The 24,680-nt window shown below is 35.6% G+C and overlaps 1 protein-coding gene and 1 pseudogene across 1 annotated transcript in view; both read right to left on the minus strand.

Moving 5' to 3' along the window:
* EDIL3 (EGF like repeats and discoidin domains 3) overlaps positions 1 to 24,680 on the minus strand; it is a 1,373,680-nt gene that overhangs the window by 369,916 nt on the left and 979,084 nt on the right. The gene's annotated exons all lie outside the window — the stretch shown is intronic.
* On the minus strand, positions 11,581 to 12,757 carry LOC128649610 (obg-like ATPase 1; annotated as a pseudogene).

Here is a 24,680-nt window from a genome sequence, read left to right on the forward strand (position 1 = left end):
ATTAAACTGCTGGGTACAACTACAGTAGTATGGTTACTACTCATCAGGCTATTGATTTTATCCAGTGCCTGCAGCTAACTTCAAAGTCTTTCTCCTATTTTAACCCCTTAAAGGTGTTGGTTGGTGAAGCTCTGTATCCCACTGCCATCTTAGACTTTAGGTTTTCACAACCCCAGTGACAGAGGGGGTTTACATTTATAGTTATGTTAAAAGTTTTTTTTAAAGCTGTATTGAGTACTTCACGTTAGAATACATGGTACAAAGTGTGAACTGTATCATGCACACTACCCTGAAGCTCAAGATACCGCTAGCGATGCCACAGCTTCTAAAACAACTACTGTGGTACAGCTCTATTCACAAACCAGTACCTTATTACTAGTCATAAGGGGTAAAAGGATTTTTGTGCTAGGCTGAATTAAACACTATATAACATTAAGATTACAACAAATAATGATAGCACTATAAAAATTGCTTTATGAATCAAATGAAAAAGTAAAAAAAAATAAGAATTACTTTAAATAAGATCTACGGGAAATTATCAATCTCCCACTTCCCAACACATCATTATCGATCCCAACAGAAGAATATTAAAAACAGAGATCAGGGCACCAGGATCTGTAACATGCTTATCACACAGACTTTTTAAACATTCATAAAGCACACAGCTTCTAAAGGTTAAAGAGATATGAATTGCTATCACAATCACAGTGCAGGCATATATATCTGCCCCAAAGCATCCATCTGCCTGCAAGTATCATGGGTAAAAACCAAGCCAGACAATTTCTGACTACTTATCACTAAATTCTAAGAGTACAGTCACTCATGAATCGTGTTTCAATTATTCAGATCGCACACACTATTTCAAAAGATATAACAATCTATGTTTAACTCTGTATTCAGACATCACAAGATATAAATAATAACCAAAGGTTTCTGCCAGAATGCGTATTGCTACTTTTGGAGCAATTTTACTAAGAATGTAACTGCAATCAGAAACACACACACAACACAGTATTCTGTCCCCGCCCACCAATGCGTTTCATTACAGTTTACATGACTTTGTCAGGGTAAGGGGCCGGGCTCAGCAACTTTTTGCATTATATTTCCTCATCCTTGTGGTAATGTATTGATTTAAGTTCCCACCACCTGCCAACTCTACAAATTAGTAACAGGATACATTACATCATCAAATACTTGAGGTTAATAATTAAAAGGATCGCAAAGATCAGGATATAAATTGAACAGTATTTACAATTAATAATCATATTTATATAGACTAATAGCCCAAAAGAACACACAATCTGTGGATTATTATCTCAGATAAAACATTTATTAATAGTTGATCTACAGAAAAGGTGCAAACTCACCAAATTTCACCATTGTAAATGCCACTCTTACTAGTTAGAGAACAACTTCAAGAAACTCATAATAATCACAAGTTACCTCCTAACAATGTACACACATTATTTAATATAAAATCAAATATACTCAGTATAATTGATACATATAATAACCTCAAAAAAGCCACCTTATGAAATATTTGTCTGTTTACATAATGCATTAACTATTGATGTTTATCCAAAAATAGAATCACATATTTATTTTCTCATTAAACATATATGATGGTCACATAAGCCACTTTGTCTATAAGTTGTTTTGTTTGCATAATAATAACAGCTTGATTAGAAAATATTTCCTAAAAAAAAGGCGCCTCTATTGGTTTCCTTCACCGTCAATTTAAGCATCTATAATGAGCACTTAAAGGAAATATCTTCATTTAATCATTTTGCAGAGATGGATTGTAAATTATATACCCACCTACATTTGTTTAAATCAACTCTTTTTTCCTTTTATCCTCATCTAATTCATCATAACAAATCTTACATTATATTTATTATTTGGATGTACTGTGTTCATGAGTCTCTATAGGAACAGGATGAGCCTATTTAATATTACCAAGATGCTCCAATACTCTTTTTCATAATTCTCTAGTTGTTCTACCACCATAGATCATTGGACAGCTACACATGCCAACATATACAACAATCTTAGATCAACAAATCAAGAATAAAGGGATTTCCTAACTCCTTTCTAGGAATGGCTGTTCAAAAGTCATTTTAGGTGAGATTTTTATAGTGCTATTATTTTTTGTTGTTAACACCAACCAGTACCTGTAAGGGGTGAAAATGGAAGGACACTTGGAAGAGAGATGCAGACAAAGGTGGAAAAATTATAGCATGACAATAGTAAGATGCCATGCTTTAGAAAATGTATCCAGATGGTTTAATGTCACTTTAATACTATATTGCAATGTTGCCACCTAATAAGATAATAAACATATGAGCTGATTTTGGTGGATAACGCTTATCTATGTTTAATTTAATAAGTTGTATTGCCATGACAACATACCACAGTATGGGTAACTACCAATAAAAACTTAAATTACAAGACGTTTTAGCCATTTTCTTTACTTGTAACCTTTTCCCCTTCTTGGGTCTGCACAAATATAAGCATGGCTTGCCCAATGAGGTAAAAAAGAAAAAAGCTTTTAATATTACAGTCATAGTTTGTAAGCAAAGACCATTTGTTTTTCATATATTCAAATATTATACTTATTAGCAGATTAGCAGGACAAAAATAGGACTATGGATATTTAAAATATTTAATCCTAAAAATCAATAATATATACATGTATAACTAATTGTATTTAGAGGTATTTCAAATACAGTGTTTACTTTTTAATCACATGCACAAAGCCACAATTATGCTAATAATTAGCCACAATTGAATAATACAGCACCAACTTATTCTACACACCACAACAAATGGCAGAAGGATCTGCCGTGCACCCAACTTTTCAAATAAGGGTCCAAATGAACACATTTTATAATCTCTCTCTCTCTCTCTCTCTCTCTTAGAAACACATACACTGGAACCTCCCATAAACAGCTGGTAAAGCTAATTGCAAGGAAGTATAGAAAGATTTTCCCAAGCCACAGCTTTAAACTGCATTGATGTTGGTATTCTGTGTGTGTGTGCAAAATGGGTGATATGGTAAAATAGAAAGCAATCAAAGTCAACTGCTTCACCTTATTCTTATTCAGCTACATGCTTCATAATAACAGAATGTGTTAGCAATGCATACCGTTCCAGCCACTACATTACCCCATGGTTCAATTAACATTATAGCTAATGGTACATAGGCTAAATGATTCTGGTACAGAAACTCATTCAATGTATTTTGTTCAAATCAGCCAATAGGATTTCAGAAGCTCTCATCCTATTGGCTGATTTGAATTTGAAGAATCAAATTAGCTGATAGGAATACAAAGTACGCCATTTTGAAATGGGTACCTTGCATTCAACTTTAGTCTACGGCGGTGACCGTATGAAGAGGACGCTCCATGCAGGATGTCATCGCCGGTCCAGGATAGCTCCGCTCCGCCGAGATGAAGATAAAAGACGCCCCCGAGATGGATGAAGATGTTGCTGTCTGGATGAAGACTTCTCGCCGCCTGGATGGAGATGGATGTCCGGACTTCAGGAACCGTGAGTAGATATTCTGGGGTTAGTGTTAGGTATTTATTTTTATTTTTTGAGGTGTTTTTTTTCTTCAGATTAGGGCTTTGGGCAAAGTGTAAAAGAGCTAAATGCCCTTTTAAGGGCAGTGAAAAAGAGCTGAATGCCCTTTTAAAGGCAATGCCCATAGAAATGCCCCTTTAGAAGCAATGGATAGCTTAGGTTCTTTTTAGAGTTAGGTTTTTTATTTTGGGGGGTTGGTTGGGTGGTGGATTTTACTGTTGGGGGCTTTGTAAGGTAAAAAGGCTGTTTAATTTAGGGCAATGACCTACAAAATGCCCTTTTAAGGGCTATTGGTAGTTTATTGTAGGTTAGGGGGTGTTTTTATTTTGGGGGCATTATTTTTATAGGGCTATTAGATTAGGTGTAATTGATTTAATTTTTGATAATTTCGTTTATATTTTTTGTAATGTTTAGATTTATTAATTGGTAGTTTTTTAATTTTATTAGAACAGTTATATTGGGTTAATTTATAGTTTAAACTCAGGTTTATTTTTATTTCACAGGTAGGTTTTTGTTTATTTTAAGATAGTTATATTGTAATTTTAATTTAAAGTTAGGGGTGTTAGGTTTAGGGGTTAATAGTTTAATTTAGTGTTTTGCGATGTGGGTGGCCATCAGTTTAGGGGTTATTAGGTTTATTTAGGTGTCGGAGATGTCGGGGAGCGACGGAATAGGGGGTTAATAATTATATGTAGTGTCAGCAATGTCGGGGAGCGGCAGATTAGGGGTTAATAACTTTTACTAGTGTCGGCGATGTCTGGGAGCAGCGGAATAGGGGTTAATAACTTTCATTAGTGTATGCGATGTCGGGGAGTGGCAGATTAGGGGTTTATGTTAGGGTGTTAGGTTTAAATGTAACTTTCTTTTCGTCATAGACATCAATGGGGTTGCATTATGGTGATCGCAGGTGTTTTTTTTCTAACATTTTCTCCCCATTGATGTCTGTGGGGGAAAGCGTGCACAAGCACGTAAACTCAGCCCTTGGCTTTTGTGCAGTATGGAGCTTAACGCACCATAACGCACAGCACAAAGAGGCTTTTCAGTAACTCGTAATGGCACCGTTTGGAAAGTACAATAATGCAAATTTTTTGGTGTTAGTTTCACACCCTGTTTAGCGCAACTCATGATCTAGATGATTGTTATTTACTATTCAGATCCTTATAACATCAAACTTAAGACTCCATTTAACAACTGGAGGCATTAAAGCTTAGCAGGTATCAATACGCCCAATCGTGCACGAGCAGAAGCTGTCGATCACCATGTCGGAGAAGTCAAGGGGATTGAGAAAAGCCACTTTAGAATTGGCATAGTAGGTTAAGAAGCAGCAGTCTGATAAAAGCGCCCCAAAGCTGCATTTACAGCCCTTAGATCAAACTAAAATTACAAATCTGGACAGACCTTGTATTTTGATTTTTGGATTGCATTTGTTTTATTTTATATTTTTCCTTAGTTTTGTTGTTATTTTTATTTAATTTGATTATTTTTTACATATATGAGCTGTATCAGATACAAAGTTTTAGGAAGTGGCCTAGCCTGGCCAGAATAGATAGAGAGCGATGACTTTAAAAGCAAGACTTACCCTAATTATGTGCCATGAGCATTATACATTCTAACAGCTATTATAAGATCTTTACTATACGACTATTAAAACTATTAATTTACTGCTGAGTAAGATCTGAACCAGTGAAATTTAACAGCATGGAACTCAATGCCCCAATCTGTCTACTCTCTTAATAATCCATTTAGCAATTTTTATTTCCAGATGGCCATACATAGGAAAGTAGACAGTTCATCATGGACACAGATAAAATGTGTTCAAAAGCAAATACTGTATGTAATTCATGATCACTGTACATTTATTTGTTCTTTCACCATTTTCCAAAAATGATTTGCAAGCATCTTTGGAATATTAACATATTTCCCTCCAAGTTCTGATACATTAAAATTATCAAGAAACCATTAACTAATTTTATTGGTCTAGTACTTATGGCAGTATTTCATTTAATAATGGAATCATGTGACAAATTAGACAAGTCTTGATCCCATGTTGAGATTCATTAGGAAACAATTTATATATACAAAGTATTTTCAGATGATACTTCTTTGTGTTTACACTATGCACAAAATTGAGCTGTGCACCGTCTATACATTTAGAACATCTCCATGTAAACTCTGATGCATGATTATTAAATAATAGAAATCCTAACTGTTGTACATGGGCCTAAAGCCTCTATTGTTTCAGCAGCAATGCAAAAACAAAATGTTACTTAATACGGTACAAAAAGTTATAATAGTAATTATCACTTTTTGGGGATAGGACTAACCCCAAATGATAGTATGGAGGGGTTAATTAATCCCACTTGAAGTGAAATGTACCGGTCATGGTACAGGCAAAGGTTTGGGTGCAGCAGGAAGGTTATAAGATGCTGGCTAGATGTTCAAGCACATTTTATCTCAAGAACATGGCATGGATATTGATATTGTAACAGCTATGGCAGGGTGCTTGCCCTTACGCCATTTACTAGGACATTAGGTATCTCCTGTTAGGGTAACAGGGAGGGTTTATTATGTGGGCATGTCGGGTGGTTTCTGGGTGTCACATTTTGTAGTGTAGCAGGGCAAGCACTGCTTCTAGGTTTTAAGTAAATTGTTCAGTGTTATTAAAATGTTAATAAACATAATTATGTTGTGTGAGCTTATTTTAAATTACTTGACAATTTGGGGTCATGTAAATTAGGAATACAACATAACTAATTACATTACAATTGTCCTGGTGTTAATAAACAGTTTCTTTTCATAGCCTTCTTATGTACAGTTTTTAATTTGGGCTGATATTATTCTATGTATAATATTAATTTTTAAGCACAGTTTCTTGGAATTGTATGCTGACAGTTAACTTTGAGTTTATAGGAGACACAGGGGTGTATTTATATTGTAGTACAATGTCCGTTTTCAGTATTTATGGTTATAGGAAGGTTTGAAGAAGAGCGTTTTCAATTATTTACAGTTAGAAGTGACATTTTATTGACTTTTGCAATGACATCCAGGAAAATAAGATATAAAGCCAGAGAGAGAGAGAGAGAGAGAGAGAGAGAGAGGGAGGGAGAGAGAGAGAGAGAGAGTCTCCCCATGTCCCATTTGCCTATATTTTTATTTCTCAAGAACAAAAACTAAAATATCAAACAGTCCTTGAATGTAAGTTTCTTTATAAACCCCTCCCAAAGCGCTCGTTTATAGAGGCTGAGTAAACCTTTCCAAGTCAAGTCACCACTACAGGTCAAACAAAATTTTTAACCATATTGAGACTTCTGGTATCATATTTTGTCTATTTAAATTTGAAATCTGTAGAACTTTACATCCTATTAAATTTAATGTTATTTTATGTGCATATTGATATTACATAATTTAACCATATCTTTTTTTTCCAATTTGTTTCCAAAAAGGTGTAAAATGCACAGGTATTATTCACCACATTTTTTGGGGGTTTTTTTTTGGTTAATAAGCAATTATAACATTTTTTTACCTGTAAGCATATAAAGGTGTAAAATGCACAGGTATTATTCACCACATTTTTTTTTTTTTTTTTTTGGTTAATACGCAATTATAACATTTTTTTACCTGTAAGCATATAAAGGTGTAAAATGCACAGGTATTATTCACCACATTTTTTTTTTTTTGGTTAATACGCAATTATAACATTTTTTTACCTGTAAGCATATAAAGGTGTAAATCACAATTGTTAATGGCATATCTGCTAAATGCTACTGTAAGGAAGATAAAATAAAAAATAATTAAGTCTTCACTTTTTTCAATTTATCTAATGATTTATCTAATGATTTATCTGCAGAACATTTATTTATATTCTTAAAAACCATAACTTTAGAATTCTGCAGAGTTGCTGCAGATACTGAGTGTGCAGTTTGCCAGTTTTATAATGATATGTTGATAGAACAATATACTTGTAAAATTAAATTTGATTTGTCTTATTTATATTTCCACTGCCACATATTTATATTAGCTGCCACAGCTCTTTTATTTAATTTCTTTCTTAAATCCCTTAAGTTTTTTTTCAGCAACATGTATAAATTGCTTGCAGAGCAAAACTTGTTGGCAGTGTTGACCACTGACTTATATCTGAACGTAGAGTGGTAGAGTGATTTGAAAAAAAAGAAATGGAAACTACATTTTATTAAAATCTTTATGAATATCTATATATTGCAAACTACTTTTATGCATTTAGCTTTATTTACTATACCTGTTTATGGAGCTTGCATTAACAAACATTTATGATAACAGAACAATTGAACCATTGTAATTTGTTCATTCTCTAGTTGGGTAATTCTTAAATCTATTTAAGATCAGTAGATGACAACCTTCTGAGTAAAACACACTAAAAACAAAACAAATTCCTCACATGCCTTTCTGATGAATTAACTTCACTCTAACCATAGACAAAGTCAGTACCATGACATGCATCACTTTCAACAAAAGCTAATTACATACAGCTAGATTACAAGTATGTGCGTTGGCCTTATAACGCTGAAAATATGATATTTTCAGAGTTAAAATAGCACCGCAGCCATTACAAGTCTTGTCGGTATAGGTGTACCACAAGCCTTTTAGCCTGTAACGCAACGTCAGTACCGCTACTTTACGCTACAAATCTGTAACATGAAACTCATAACTAAAGTGTTACAAAGTACACTAAAAACCCATAAACTACCTATTAACCTCTAAACCGAGGCCCTCCCGCATTGCAAATACTATATTCAATTTTATTAATCTGCCAATCCCGACATCGCCGCCACTAAAAATTTTTATTAACCCCTATTCCGCCACTCCCAGACATCGTCACTACTATAATAAACTTATTAACCCCTAAACCGCCACCCTCCCGCATCGCAAACACTATTTAAATATAATTAACCCCTAATATGCCGTCTGCCCACATCACCCCCACTATACTGAAGTTATTAAGCCCTACATTGCCGCCACTATAATAAAACTTTTAACCCCTAAACCGCAATCCCCCCACACCGAAATATATTAAATTAAACTATTAAACCCTAAACCAAAAGCCCCCCACAATAAACTAAATTAAACTAGTAACCTCTAAACCTAACCATAACCCTAATTTTAGATTAAAATTAAAATTTTCCTAACTTAAATTAAATTAAAACTTACCTGTCAAATTAAAAAAACTAAGTTTAAACTAACAAACTAATATAATTATTAAACTAAAATTAAACTAACTACCAATTAAATTAAACTAAAGTACACTTTAAAAAATCCTAACACTACTAAATTACAAACTAATTACAATAAATAAAAAAGACTAAATTACAAAAAAATAATAAACACTAAAGTACGAAAAATAACAAACAAAATTATCAAAAATAAAAAAGAATTACAGCTAATCTATTAGCCCTATCAAAATAAAAAGCCCACTCAAAATAAAAAAAATTCTAGCCTACAATAAACTACCAATGGCCTTTAAAAGAGACTTTTGTAGGGCATTGCCCTAAGTTAAACAGCTCTTTTACCTTTAAAAAAAATGCAAAGACCCCCCAACAGTAAAACCCACCACCCAACCAACCCCCCAAAACAAAAAAAACCTAACTCTAACAAAAACCTAAGCTACCTATTGCCCTGAAAAAGGGCATTTGGATGGGCATTGCCCTTAAAAGGGCATTTAGCTCTTTTACATGCCCAAACCCTAAACTAAAAAAAAAAACCACCCAAAAAAAACTTAAAAAAACCTAACACTAACCCTGACAATCCACTTACAGTTTTTGAAGTCCCGCTTGAACGATCTTCATCCCGGCGATAAAGTCCTCATCCAGGCTGCGAGAAGTCTTCATCCGGACGGCCTCTTCAATCTTTATCCCGCCAGGGAAGTCCTCATCCAAGTCCGGAGAAGTCTTCATCCAGGCGGCCTCTTCAATCTTCATCCAGGCGGCATCTTCTATCTTGATCCCAGCGGCACGGAGCGGGTCCATTCTGAAGACATCAGGCGCAGAGCATCCTCTTCATACGGTCCATGCCATACACTGAGTCTTTTTTTTTTTTTTTTAGCAAAAGAGCTGTTTAACTTAGGCCAATGCCCTACAAAAGGCCCTTTAAAAGACCCCCAAAAGGCCCTTTTAAGGGCCCTTGATAGTTTGGGGGGTGGGGGATTGTATACTGTTAGGGGGTGTTTTTTTGTAGCAAAAGAGCCCTTGGTAGTTTATTATAGATTAGGCTTTTTTATTTTGGGGTGTTTTTTTTTTTTTTAAAGGGTATTAAAATAGGAATAATTTAGATTTTTTTTGCCTAATTTCATTTTTTTTGTAATGGTAGTTTTTTTTATTTTTTGTAATGGTAGTTTTTTAATTTTAATTTTGTATTTATTTTAACTAGGTAGTAATTAAATAGTTAATAACTATTTCCTAACTAGTCTACCTAGTTAAAATAAATACAAACTTACCTGTGAAATAAAAATAAAACATAAGCTAGCTACAATACAACTATTAGTAATATTGTAGCTAGCTTAGCGTTTATTTTACAGGTAAGTATGTATTTAGTTTTAAATAGGTATTATTTAGTTAATAATTGTAAATTTAATTTAGCTCTATTTTAATTATTTTAAAGTTAGGGGGTGTTAGGGTTAGGGTTACGTTAGTGTTAGGGTTAGGGGTAGGGTTAGGTTTAGGGGTTAATAGTTTAATTTAGGTTGTTGCGAAGTGGGGGGCTGGCGGTTTAGGGGCATACTAGGTTTATTTAGTGGTAGTGATGTGGGAGGCCAGAGGTTTAGCGGTTAATAACTTTATTTAGTTGCGGCAATGTCGGGGTGCGGTGGAATAGGGGTTAATAACTTTAATATAGTGGTGGCAATGTTGGGGTGCGGCGGAATAGGGGTTAATAACTTGAGTATAGTGGCGGCAATATCAGGAGCGGCAGAGTAGGGGTTAATAGCTGTAGGTAGGGGCAGCAGATTAGAGGTGTTTAGACGTAGGGTTTATGTTAGAGTGACAGGTTTAAACGGTAGTTTCTTTTTCCCCATAGACATCAATGGAGCTGCGTTATGGAGCTTTTCTTTCTGCGATTGCAGGTGTTAGACTTTTTCTGACCCGCTCTTCTCATTGATGTCTATGGGGAAAGCGTGCACAAGCACGTCAAAACAGCGCTTGTTTTAGGTGCGGTATGGAGCTTAGAAGCACCATATCGCCTGTACAAGCCGGGGTTTTTAAAACTTGTAATGGCAGCACTATAGGGGATTAAATAAAGCCACTTTGTTGCGTTCGTTAATTTCCCTATATCGCTCAAAACTCGTAATCTAGGGGCGATACTTTTTTTTTTTTTTTTTACAATTTCACTTCAAACACTACTTAATAAAAATGAAAATGTATAATGTTGTTCAACAGATGCTTATTCACCTATTGCTCAGTCAGAGACGTGGGTAGAAAACACTGGTTCCCAGGAAAAGTATCAGTAAAGACTCCTATACTTTTCAACAGCCCAGTGTGATGTAACTGCCACATGCACTAATGGCCGCCAATCTGGGAAGACCTTTCTGCATTGCAGTTGAGGTAGGATGTGCACAATAGAGTGAGAGTGCTTTGGGGAGGGCTAAGAGGAGCCTCTCAGTGTCTCAGATCTGCACTGTGTGAACAGTGCCTCTAAAACTATGACTTATGCTGGCTGCAGGCTCATTCACCAGGTGGATCACATTGAATTCAATAAACAAGAGCAACAACATTTTCTTTCAAACAAAGACTCATTTGTATTCCTCGCTCACAGAGATTACTTTTCTCTTGTATCTCATCAAACCTATGGTATTACTTACCAATAGTGAAGGTTTTATAGAGGTTAATGTTTATTGAATGCAAATATTTTATTTTTGCTATGGGGAGGGTTAAAATGTCTTCCTTTCTTGTTAGATTTGTTTTCTGAAGAATAAAAAAAAAATGTTCCTGAAAAAGCAAAAGGGGCATTTGATTTTCCACTTCTATATCAATGCTAAAATGATTTATTTTTGGGTTGTTGAGGTGTATACAATTTAAAGAAGATAATGTCTCTGTCTTCAACAATGTAATTTCTGCCTTGCTGTATTTTCCGGCAGCCTTGGCAGCTGATTCGGATCCTTCTTCTTTGAAATCATCAAATTTCATTACCTCTGCCATAATAAAACCCTTCTCAAAATCTGTGTGAATCTTCCCTGCAGCCTGAGGAGCCTTCGTTCTTTCCTGATGGTCCAATCCCACACTTCATCGGGTCCCGCAGTGAAGAAGTATTCTAGCAGAAGTGCTGCATATCCAGTTTTAATAATCTTGGATAAGACACTTTGTGTCACTTTCTCTTCCAGATACTTCTGCTTCTCTTCATCACTCATGTCTTGTAGCTTGAGTTCCAATGCCCCACTAAAAGAAATGACCAAGACACCTGGGTCATGCTTGTCCATCCACTCTTTATTTTTTATCAACCACTTGTGTTTCTTCTGGATGTAGTCTTTTTCTGAGAGGTTAACCAGATAGGTCATATGTTTTGAGGTAAAAAATAAATATTTAGTTAGCACATCAATCTCTTTGTCATTCCATTCATGTAGTATCGGATATGATTTTTTTCATCAATTACTCATGTTTTGACCTTACACATTACATCATATTCTGGCTTTAACTTTTTGTCTCCTTCTCTTACTGCCACTTTCTCAAGTTTATCAATAGCAGCTGTGATTATTTCTTCATCCTTCAGACGCAATTCCGTATGTATGATCTCAATGTCATGCACAGGGTTGACGCTGCCTTCTACATGTATGATGTCGTCATCATCAAAAGCACACATGAGATTAAATATTCCATTACAGGCACTAATGTTTTCATTTCCCAAGCCATGCCCTGCACTGGCTCCATTCACGAGACCGGCTATGTCCACAACATTCAGAAAAGCTGGAACTTTGCTTGCTGGCTTATGATACTGACACATAAAATCTATCATCTGGAATAGGAACTCGACTTTCATTTGGATTAATAGTACAAAATGGGAAGTTTTCTACTGCAGTTTGGCTCTTGGTCAATGCATTAAAGAAAATTGCTTTCCCTACATATGGCAATCCAACTAGACCAATTTTTTATGAAATGCCAAACCTCCCAATGATTGGGTGCTGTTTTGGTTCATCATCTGCCTTTTTGGGTGGCATCTTATATACAGAGCAGGTGTATATTAACGCAGGGCCCCGGGTATACTGTCTATAATAGATAAAAGAGGTAATTTCAAAGCAAGTAAGGAAGCATAATAATAGGAGGAATAAAGTCTGACTTTATTAGCTATAAATATAAACTTTCTTACCACTACCCCTTTTGATTTAGTACAAGTGGACTGGTATTATGCGTGAGATTTAAGTGAAATTGATACCTCTGAGGATCCCTTCTGTACAGTGAGAACTTACAGTTTTGTGAAAATTAAGCTGCTCATTAGTTTCATTGGTAGAAATGTGACATTTTACAAAACACATTGGCATTGTGAGAAACGTTTAAAAGCCAACTATTGTAAACAGGAAAAGTTGCAGCCATTTTTTGTATGTGAGATATTAATATCCCATACTATGGGGCCGATTTACCAATGTTTGGGGCACATGATACGATGTAGCGTATTATATCCGCCAGATACGCTGTCGGCATTTAACATTGCACAAGCAGTTCTAGTGAACTGCTTGTGCAATGCTGCCACCTGCAGATTCACGGCCAATTGGCTGCTGTCAGGGGGTGTCAATCAACCCGATCAAATAGGATTGGGTGGATTGATGTCCGCAGCCTCAGAGGCAGCGGAGCAGTTAAGGAGCAGCGGTCTTAAGACCGTTGCTTCATAACTGCTGTTTCTGGCGGGCCTATAGGGGCGATAAATCGGCCCCTATGAATCTTGACTCTAGATCAAAACCTTTTCAAAATTAATAAAATACATTTTGTATAAATATATAAGTTTTGTGTTTTTGTTTTTACAATAAAAGGAATTAAACAAAGTTTAACCCCTTAAGGACCAATGACGTACATGGTACGTCCTACAAAAATGTCCTTAACAACCAAGGACATTCCCTGTACGTCGTTGGTTCCTTGAAGCAGTGGATGCGATCCTGATCGCTTCCAGCCGCTTTCCTGTTATTGCAGTGATGCCCTCTCTGCATCAGACATCGATGGCCGTGGGTGGGAGCCGATGTGGGAGGCGGGTGGGCGGCCATCGATGTTAGGAAGGAGTAAGAGGGGGGCGGGGTCACGGACGGGGTCACCAGGGGCACGCACGGACGTGCGCACGTGCACGGGGGTGGTGGGCGCGAGTGTGCACGGGGGCGGGAGCAGATGGGAACACTACACTATGAGACCTTTTTCCAACATAAAGTGAGAGAGAGGAGGGAGCGAATTTTGATCTAAGGGATCTGGGAGGGGGTTGGGGGTTGGTTTTTGAGGGGGAAGCTACACTACAGAAAAATATGAAAAAAAAAAAAACCAAAACACATTTTATTGTAAACTGGGTACTAGCTGCCAGTACCCAAGATGGCGCATCAATAAGGTAGAGGGGGAGGGTTAGAGAGCTGTTTCGGGGGGATCAGGGAGGTTGGGGGCTAAGGGGGGAATCCTACACAAAAGAATATGCGTGTTTTAAAAAAAACAAAACCTTTTATTTTAGTACTGGCAGACTTTCTGCCAGTACTAAAATTTTTATTTTCATCACATTTGGCAGTGAAATGGTGGCATAAAATATACCAAAATGGGCCTAGATCAATACTTGGGGTTGTCTACTACACTACTACACTACAGCTAAAATTAACCATACAAGCTCCCTACACCCTAATTAACCCCTTCACTGCTGGGCATAATACACGTGTGGTGCGCAGTGGCATTTAGCGGCCTTCTAATTACCAAAAAGCAATGCTAAAGCCATATATGTCTGCTATTTCTGAACAAAGGGGATCCCAGAGAAGCATTTACAACCATTTGTGCCATAATTGCACAAGCTATTTGTAAATAATTTCAGTGAGAAACCTAAAGTTTGTGAAAAAATTTTTTGAAAAGTGAAAACATTTTTTATTTGATCGCATTTGGTGGTGAAATGGTGGCATGAAATATACCAAAATGGGCCTAGATCAATACTTTGAGATGTCTTCTAAAAAAATTGTGTATACATGTCAAGGGATATTCAGGGATTCCTGAAAGATATCAGTGTTCTATTGTAACTATCACTAATTTTGTAAAAAAAAAAGTGGTTTGGAAATAGCAAAGTGCTACTTGTATTAATTGCTCTATAACTTGCAAAAAAAGCAAAGAACATGTAAACATTGGGTATTTCTAATCTCAGGACAAAATTTAGAAACTATTTAGCATGGGTGTTTTTTGGTGGTTGCAGATGTGTAACAGATTTTGGGGGTCAAAGTTAGAAAAAGTTTTTTTCCGTTTTTCCATCATATTTTATAATTATTTTTCTAGTAAATTATAAGATATGATGAAAATAATAGTATCTTTAGAAAGTCCATTTTATGGCGAGAAAAACGGTATATACTGTAATGTGTGGGTACAGTAAATGAGTAAGAGGAAAATTACAGCTAAACACAAACACTGCAGAAATGTAAAAATAGCCTTGGTTCCAAACAGACAGAAAATGGAAAAGTGTTGTGGTCCTTAAGGGGTTAATAAACAATTTTACAATATAAAGCTCATAGTGCCCTAGCTGAAATGGATTAAACATATTTAAATAGTGTTGGCGATGTGGGTGGGCGTCAGATTAGGGATTAATAACTTTATTTAATAGTCACGATGTGGGTGAGCGGCAGATTAGGGGTTAATTGGTTTAATATTGTGTTTGCGATGCGGGGGGGTTTAAGGGTTAATAGGTAGTTTATGGGTGTTAGTGTACTTTGTAACAGTTTAGTTATGAGTTTTGTGAAACATGTTTGTTTCGCAAAATCCATAACTACTGCTCCCAGATGGAGGTGTGGATTGTGTCGGTATAGGCTGTAACGTAAGCAATTTAGCCAGGCCTCATAACCTGTAATACCAGCGCTATGAAAATCCCACACACAATTAAATTTTTTGAGTGCAGAATGGATGTTGTGTTGCAGGTTAAAATGCTTGCGGTATAGCTATACCGACACGACTCGTAATATGCGTTCCTGGCCATTCCAGCGTAATGGCCAATTTTTCTGCGTTAAAAGCCATACTGCACCGTAACGCAAAACTCGTAATCTAGCCGTGTGGCAGCTCCTTAGCAACAGTGAAATATAGTATTTCCTGTGGAGGATCATGGAATTTAACTGCAAAATGTTTTTATTACTGTCACTATTAGATGCAGCTGGGTATAATAGCAACACCTAAATGCTACCAAATAATTGGTTTTAGGCAGCCAAAATTCTATACAGCAGATCAAAAACAAATGACCTGGTCTCCCAGCAAGATCCCCTCACCACAATAATCAACTTCATTCTAAATGGACCCCATCTTAATTACTTTTCCCAATAGATAAACAAATCCCTATGGATTCTCACAGCTATTATACCCAATTACTCAAAGATTCCCCATCTTTGAGTGCATCATTTCTACTGATCAATTTGATAGCAATTCCCCCTCATCCACAAAAAATAGTAATGAACCACTTCTTTAAACAGAAAATAATATGAAAATAAGTATACACAATATGAGAAGTGTGCACAGAGCCTAAATACCAAACTCCTAAAAAATCCTAAAAATCCCCTAGAATAGGATAAGAGACAGATAAAACAAAAGTATATATTTAGGAGCGCTCAAGGCTAAAGGTAAAAGAGGTGTAACTGTGTGGCTCTATATAGATACTTTAAACGATTCAAGATACAAGAAAAGTTACATATTTATTTTACCAAATATATAGTAACATATATAGCAGCACTACACAAGGTTTGTTTCTATATAGTTTTGTTTTAATATGGAAATAAGCATTGGGGCAGCAAGGCTGAAATAAGCTGAAGAAATAGACATTAACATGTAAGAAAATTGGTTTTTTTTTCTTTTTTATAGATGGTGTTTTTTATTTTTGGGAGGGAGTTTAGGTGTGGGTTAGCTGCTGGAAGTTGGCATGAGGAAGTCAGAAAATAGCAGTGGGGGATATAGTTAGTGCATGTGGGAGCAAAATTTATTCTCTGGGGAACAGTTAGATTGGTGGTTGCTGTAATGATGGGTTATGTAAGAGTTGGGTCATTGGTCAATTTTATTGTGGTGGTGGGAGATACTGGTTAGGGTTAAAGAACTAGAACAGTGCTAATTAAGGAACCAGTGTCATCAGTTGGGGTGAGAAACAAATTTCTACCTAGCAAATTTCTAGAACAGGCTGTATGGAGCTATTATGAGTTAGTTACTCTATTACATATTTTTTCATTAAAGGGACAGTCAACACCAGAATTTTTGTTGTTTTAAAAGATAGATAATCCCTTAAATCCCAATTCCCCAGTTTTGCTTAACCAACACAATTATAATTATACATGTTTTACCTCTGTAATTACTTTGTATCTGAGCCTCAGCAGACTGTCCCCTTATTTCAATTCTTTTGAGAGACTTGCAGTTTAGCCAATCAGAGCTGTCTCCATGGTAAATTCACATGCATGAGCTCAATGTTATCTATATGAAACACCTCTAGTGGTGAAAAACTATCAAAATGCATTTAGATTAGAGGCGGCCTTCAAGGTCTAAGAAATTAGCATATGAACCTCCTAGGTTTAGCTTTCAACTAAGAATACCAAGAGAACAAAGCAAAATTGGTGATAAAAGTAAATTGGAAAGTTGTTTAAAATTACATGCTCTATTTGAAACATGAAAGTTTTTTTTGGACTTGACTGTCCCTTTAAATAACAGCAGTGTGAGTTTGATAAGATTGCAAAAATGAGTCACTATGAGAAATAAGCTGTAACTATTTTTTTTTTTTTTGGTCATAACACCTCAATTACAGAAAGTTTGATTTAATATCAGCAACAAAATAATAGGGAGGAGTTATCAACCTGGTATGGTCTGTATGTGGAGTGGTACAATCCCCATATAGGTTCAAAAGACCTGGCATTAAAAGGGAGAGGCCCCAAAATACAGAATGTGTGCGTGTATAAATCAATCAATAAATCTGCATCATTTCAAAATTGCAATAATGCGTGCACAAAACTATGTGTTTGACCTCTGCAAAGGGGATAAAAACAAGGGTAACTCTGGAGTTGCAACAAACTGCTAATCCTGAGCTGAACACAACCAGCAATTGGTTGCTATACATGTAGCTCAGTGTCAGACTTCGAGGCACGGTCAGCTCCATGCTTTACTTACTCAGGGTTGGGTCTTGAAGAATGCCGAGGAACACACTGCAATGCCTGGCAAGGCTGATGGGTGTGCTATCTGTGGAAGGACTGTAACAGTGAAGGTTCAGGGACTGTGCCCAGAAGCCTTTTACTATGGCAGTGTTGTGTGCATTGTTTATTTTTCATCTTTGTGGAACTGTTGCACATGGATTGTGCTATTTATGTATTCCCTATCAAAAGTGACTTCTGCAGGTTCTTTGGTGCCAAGTCTGAATCAAAGGTTCTAGAAAGTAATCTCTGTCTAGCATTCGGTGCTTGGTTGTTCTTCAAGTCCTAGCATTATTATTCCTGGCCTGACCTCCTGATATTGACCATTGACTGCCTTCTGATCAAAGCATCTTGCCTAACCCTTGCCTGTACCTCACTATTTTAACTAATTTTCTGGTTAAAGACACCTGGCTATGCTATCTAAACTCTTCTATTTTTTTCCCTTTTACTATGACACCTGGTTTCTGATGATTTCTCAATACTGAAATTTGGTTTGTTTATGGATTACTCCTTAAACTCTATTTCCATATCTGGGAGTTGTGATGGATACCTCAGAGCAATCTACATTGCTACTAAATTATCTCCTGAAGACATAGTTCCAGTCAATAATCAAGGTAATTTCTACTATACCTTATACTCAGTAGCCATATTCAGCCCCAGATAGGTAGTGCAATGCAGATGAAGAGCAGACTTGAACTTTGTGATTACCTCCTTTATGGGAGTGAAACACATAGTTCTATTCAAGCAATAAAATGCTGTATCACATTAAACCTTTTTTATTATTGCCCCATTATGTTTCTTCAAGGGACAACATAGTTTTAAAAGATAACACTATTTGCCAGAAAAAAAGTATATGTCTTCCAGTTATTTTTGCTACTACTACATTTTAACCAACTTTAACATCAGTAGATCTAATGTGTCAGTGCAATAGACCCTTAAAGTACTGGCCATATAAAGGCAAACTAGGAACTAACATTCTCAACATTTTAATATATTAAAATGCAACATCAAGGTGCATTATACAATGTATGAAAATGAAAAGAAATTTTACGAAGTATCAAACATAACATTTTAAATAAAGAAATAATAATAATTTTATGATAATACTAAATCATCTTTCCACTAGCAAATCAAAATAAGATATTCAAAATGCAGATACCATCGTTGTAAAAAATAAAAAGTATATTCAGTGAATAAGATTTCCAAAGCATACACTACAGGGGCATGAAATAATTAGTAAGAAGAAGTTTTATTATTTTGCTTATTAAGTCATTACATTAGTCCAACTGGATATTAATAAAACTAAATTAAATATTTGCCTACCAACCTGCATTTAGTATGTGATCTCACTAGGAATCTATCTGCATGCTGTTTAGGAAAATGCTCTTTCCCACTTCAGAAAAAAAAGTATTTTTAATCTGATTTATATCTTTGTACTAAACAAGGCACTCACGGGTCTTGTAAAATAATTACTTTATTATAAATCCATTAAAAAAAAAAAGGTCACATGGTCAAAGTTTTGGCTTAATACTATGGGCTCCATTTAACATTGGCGGGCGGACGAGGTTCACTGTTAAGAACCTTGACTGCCCATTCTCGCAGCAAGCAGGCAGCAGTAAGTTGCACAATTTAGTATTGCACAATCTGCTAATTGTGCAATACCGCCCACTACTTGCGCATGGTCACGATCCGATCAGGATGATTGTAATCAGCCACCTAAAGTGTCATAAACAGGTTAAAGGGACAGTCTACCATATAATTGTTATTGTTTTAAAAGATAGATAATCCCTTTATTACCCATTCCCCAGTTTTGCATAACCAACACAGTTATATTAATATACTTTTTACCTCTGTGATTACCTTGTATCTAGGAACCTTCTTCCAGCCCCCTGATCACATGACTGTGACTGTTTATTATCTATTGTCTTGCATTTAGCATTGTTTTGTGCTAAATCTTAAATAACCCCCTGTGCCTGAACACAGTGTTATCTATATGGCCCACGTGTACTTTCTGTCTCTTTGTGTTGAAAAGAGATTTAAAAAGCCTGTGATAAGAGGCAGCTCTCAAATGCTTAGAAATTAGCATATGAGCCTACCTATGTTTAGTTTAAACTGAGAATACCAAGAGAAAAAAGCAAATTTGATGATAAAAGAAAATTGGAAAGTTGATTAAAATGAAAAGTCCTATCTGAATAATGAAAGTTTAATTTATACTAGACTGTCCCTTTAAGTAGCATAGGTCCAAACTGCTATAGCAACTTGATAAATGGAGCCCTAAGCCTTTGTCAAGACCGTTGAAGAAACCATTACTGCTCACTAGCTGTGTGTAAACTACTACCAAACACACAATAGAGATATACCATAGAAACCGCACCCCCAGGTGTACATCTCTAAAAATCCTTAAAGGGACAGTCAACACCAAAATTTTTGTTGTTTTAAAAGATAGATAAACCCTTCATTACACATTCCCCAGTTTTGCATAACCAACAGTTATATTAATATGCTTTTTACCTCTGTGATTACCTTGTATCTAAGCCTCTGCAGACTGCCCCCTTATTTCAGTTCTTTTGGCAGACTTGCATTTTAGCTCACTCCTCAGTAAATTCACGTGCATGAGCTCAATTTTATCTATATGAAACACATGAACATCAAAATGCATTCAGCTTAGAGGCGGCATTCACGGTCTAAGAAATTAGCATATGAACCTCCTAGGTTTAGCTTTCAACTAAGAATACCAAGAGAACAAAGCAAAATTGGTGATAAAATTGGAAAGTTTAAAATTACATGCCCTATCTGAATCATGAAAGCACTAGTTTATATAATACTAAAAAAAAATCACTGCTTAGACTCAGAGCAATACAATTAAGATAATGAAGCCTTAAATTTTTATTTTTTTTAAAAAACCTCTTCAGGCCTGCATAGTGACAGGCATCGCCGGGGTTTCACGTTATGCGCGGTGACGTCACGTGCAATGACGTGATGACGTCACCGCGCAACTTTATTTAACATTAACAATGTTAAATATAGGAGTAGGGGCATGCTGCTTAGAAGCCTGTATCTCAGGCATCTAAGCAGCTACAGACCCCCAAGACCCACCGTTGGAAAGATAATCACCTAACCTTTCCAACAGTGTAAGGGATCTGAAATAAAAAAAAAGTAAAAAAAAATATATTTTTAAAAATATAAAATAAAATAAAAACTTTAAAAAACCTTAGCACCCAGGTGGGAATGTGCTTAGCACTCAAAGGGTTAAACTACAGAAGGAATGCTTTAAAAATGGCCACCCCCCAAATGGTGAGCTCAGATATTAATATTTTTTTAAATATTCAGTGTGTGTATGACAGAGAGGGCTTCAAGCCTTGAAGAAACATTATTATCTAGGCCAGGGATGGTTAACTGGTGGTCTATGTGCCACATACAGCCCCCTCTACACTACATTTTACAACAGCAAAGAAAAACCAGTTGACATATTTAAAGGGATGCTAAACCCAATTTTTATTTTTCATGATTTAGATAGAGCATGCAAATTTAAGCAACTTCTAATTTACTCCTATTATCAATTTTTCTTTGTTTCTCTTGCTATCTATATTTGAAAAGTAAAAATGTAAGCTTAGGAGCCGACCCATTTGTGGTTCAGCACCTGGGTAGCGCTTGCTAATTGGTGGCTAAATGTAGCCACCAATCAGCAAGCGCTATCCAGGGTGCTGAACCAAAAATTGTCCGGCTCTTCAGCTTCAATTCCTGATTTTTCAAATAAAGATAGCAAGAGAACGAAGAAAAATTAATAGGAGTAAATTAGAAAGTTGCTTAAAATTGCATGATCTATCTGAATCATTAAAGAAAAAAAATGGGTTCAGTATCCTTTTAAGAAATATATTAGTATCTGTGTATTTAATAGCCATAAACTTATATGAGGCCCCTAAGTCTTTTAAAATATTAATCTGCATTCAACGCCATTTTTCAGACTGGACTCAAGAATCAAGTCCTATGATGGTAAAAAAATAATTTAAAAAAAATAAATATATATATATATATATATATATATACTGTATATGTAATCGCCCCTTAATTACTGTTCTAAAATGTATAGTAGGGCATATATCAAATGTCCTATTGTCTGTAAAAATGAAGCTGAAAAACTACAAGAAAATTATGCCAGACATTCTCATAGAAGAGGTATGAAATTCCAAGTTTAAAAGCTTGTGACTATTCTTATACTGTAATTATAGATATCTTACAGCTGAAAATTTTACTTTAGTAATGTATGCAAATCATTTACAAAAGTCACTTTAAAATTCCCTAGAGAAATATTTTTGCCCCTCATCAATTAGCAGAACATTATCAAGAGCCCATGAGGTTGAGGAAGCACTGCTCACAGTACTTTTATTTCAATTTACCTTCATTTCAATTAAGGACTCTTATGTTGCTATGTTAAAAGGTTTAACACAGTCTGCAGTAAATCTTCATAAAATATGTTTGCGTAACTACTTTTCTGTATTTGAGTTTCTAGACAATTTAATTTCAAAAATTTAAATCATAAAGAAATAAAAAAGCCTACATATAAAATTCCCCAAAGTAACTAAGAACTCAGTGTTTCAATTTCAGCATTAATCAGAATGAAATTTGTAATTTTCCATTAGGGATCTCATAAAAAAAGGATGTTAGGCTGAACAAGAAATTAATCCAATAACTATGAGACTTGAGGGGAAATGTTGGATTTATACCAGATATATACCAAGGCCTATATTCTTCTCATTTCACAATTATTTCTATATGGTTAGCAAAGCAAATTATTAATTATAATATAGTAGCTCTAGGATAGTTCAACATTTTTAACATGAATTATATTATTTTTTTTTTTGTTTGGTTGCATCATTTTTTGCAAACCACTACACATATATGCATAAAATACTTACTTAATAAAAAGATAGATAGATAGATAGATAGATAGATATGAATAACATTGAAAGAAGACTGCCTTAGCCACCCAATAATTAGTATAAATACACTTTAATCTAATACCATTAAAATTGAAACACTCACACACAGAGTATTCCAAAACACTAAAAACTTCTTGGAGAGTCTATGAACTAAACTTGACAAACGTCTATCTATCCATCCATCCATCTATCTCAATCCTCAATATATGGGGCCCCATATAAAAATGATGATGTCTCTTAGGTTGATGGCTGACACAAAGTAAAAATGTCAGATGTCTTGTAGCATATAATGTGCTATTATAAAATTAATCCAGACTGTGCTGTTTTGACATTTTATCATTCTATTAGAGCAGTGCAATATTATCTAGAAATATGTATGTGAATCTATTTTCCCTACAATTGTGTATTCCATAAACAGAAATTGTTAGGAAGAGTGTTTAAATTATGGCTAAAATACTGCTTCAATTTAGCCTCCACACAAGTGGATCCCACCTCACTCTTACTAATATTTATGTAAAATTCTTACTCACAGTTCTGCTGATCTTTTAGTAAATGCAACCAACATTCTGTGTGAAGGAATAAACAGTATTGCAAAGATTCAAAGCGTAACCATTAAATAATGTAATGTTACCTCATTCATACATTTGATTGTTCACACTCTTCTCCTAAGTTCTGATGCACGTTTCTCCCCTCATCCTCAGCCCAGATTGAGAAATTCTTCCTTGTTGCATGCTATCCCTACTATCATGTATTTATTTACAAACTGTCTTGAAGTGCAGAATATTTATCTTTTTTTTTAATTTTGTCTATTGTTTTTCTGATCCCCATGAAGTTAAAGGGACAGTAAAGTCCAAATTAAACTGTCATGATTCAGATAGGGCATGCAATTCTAAACAACTTTCCAATTTACTTTTATCATCAAATTTGATTTGTTCTCTTGGTATTCTTAGTTGAAAGCTAAACCTAGGTAGGCTCATACGCTAATGTATTAGCACTTGAAGGCCGCCTTTTATCTGAATGCATTTGAAAGTTTCTCACAGCTAGAGGGCATTAGTTTGTGAGTGTCATATAGTTAACATTGTGCTCACGCCTGTGGGTTTATTAGTCAGCACTAATTGCCTGAAATGCAAGTCTGTTAAAAGAACTGAGAGAAGGGTCTGCAGAGGCTTAGATACAAAGTGATCACAGAAGTAAAAAAGTATATTAATATAAAAGTGTGGGTTATGCAAAACTGGGTAATGGTAAATAAAGGGATTATCTTTTTAAACAATAAAAAAAATGGTGTTTACTGTCCCTTTAGTGCCCTAGCCTAGATGACAAGATCAGTTTCCTGTACCTTCTAGTGTTTGTATTGTGCCATAAAAGTACCTCCTCCATATTGCATCTGCAATTTATATTGACATATATAACACAGTATTATATACAGATACAATTACTATTTACAACATGTTGCATAATACAGCCAATGAATACAAATATCTACATATCTACAACAGTTACACATACAGGTTATCATAAATTAAAACAGAGAAGCGCTCAACCTGGGAACGAACAATAGCATAGCTTGTTCTATGACTAGTTACCACCCAAGAAGCAGCCTCTTTTTGCTCAACATGTGCCTTTCACAGAGAAAAACTTTCCTGTAGCATATCAGTCTGATCCTGACAGTACAGTCCAGGCCCAAAATACCAGGCAATCCCTCTCTGAACAAGGGAAAAAGCAAAACCCCAGACGTATGTTTCGGCCTAGTGTGGGCCTCGTCAGTGAGGTGCAGCCATATCCCTCTAGGCACACTGAGCAATGGGTCCACGTCTGGATTCCCGCATCACACTTAGGTAGAC

The sequence above is a fragment of the Bombina bombina genome, chromosome 2 (genome assembly GCF_027579735.1).
Source record: "Bombina bombina isolate aBomBom1 chromosome 2, aBomBom1.pri, whole genome shotgun sequence".
NCBI lineage: Eukaryota > Metazoa > Chordata > Amphibia > Anura > Bombinatoridae > Bombina > Bombina bombina.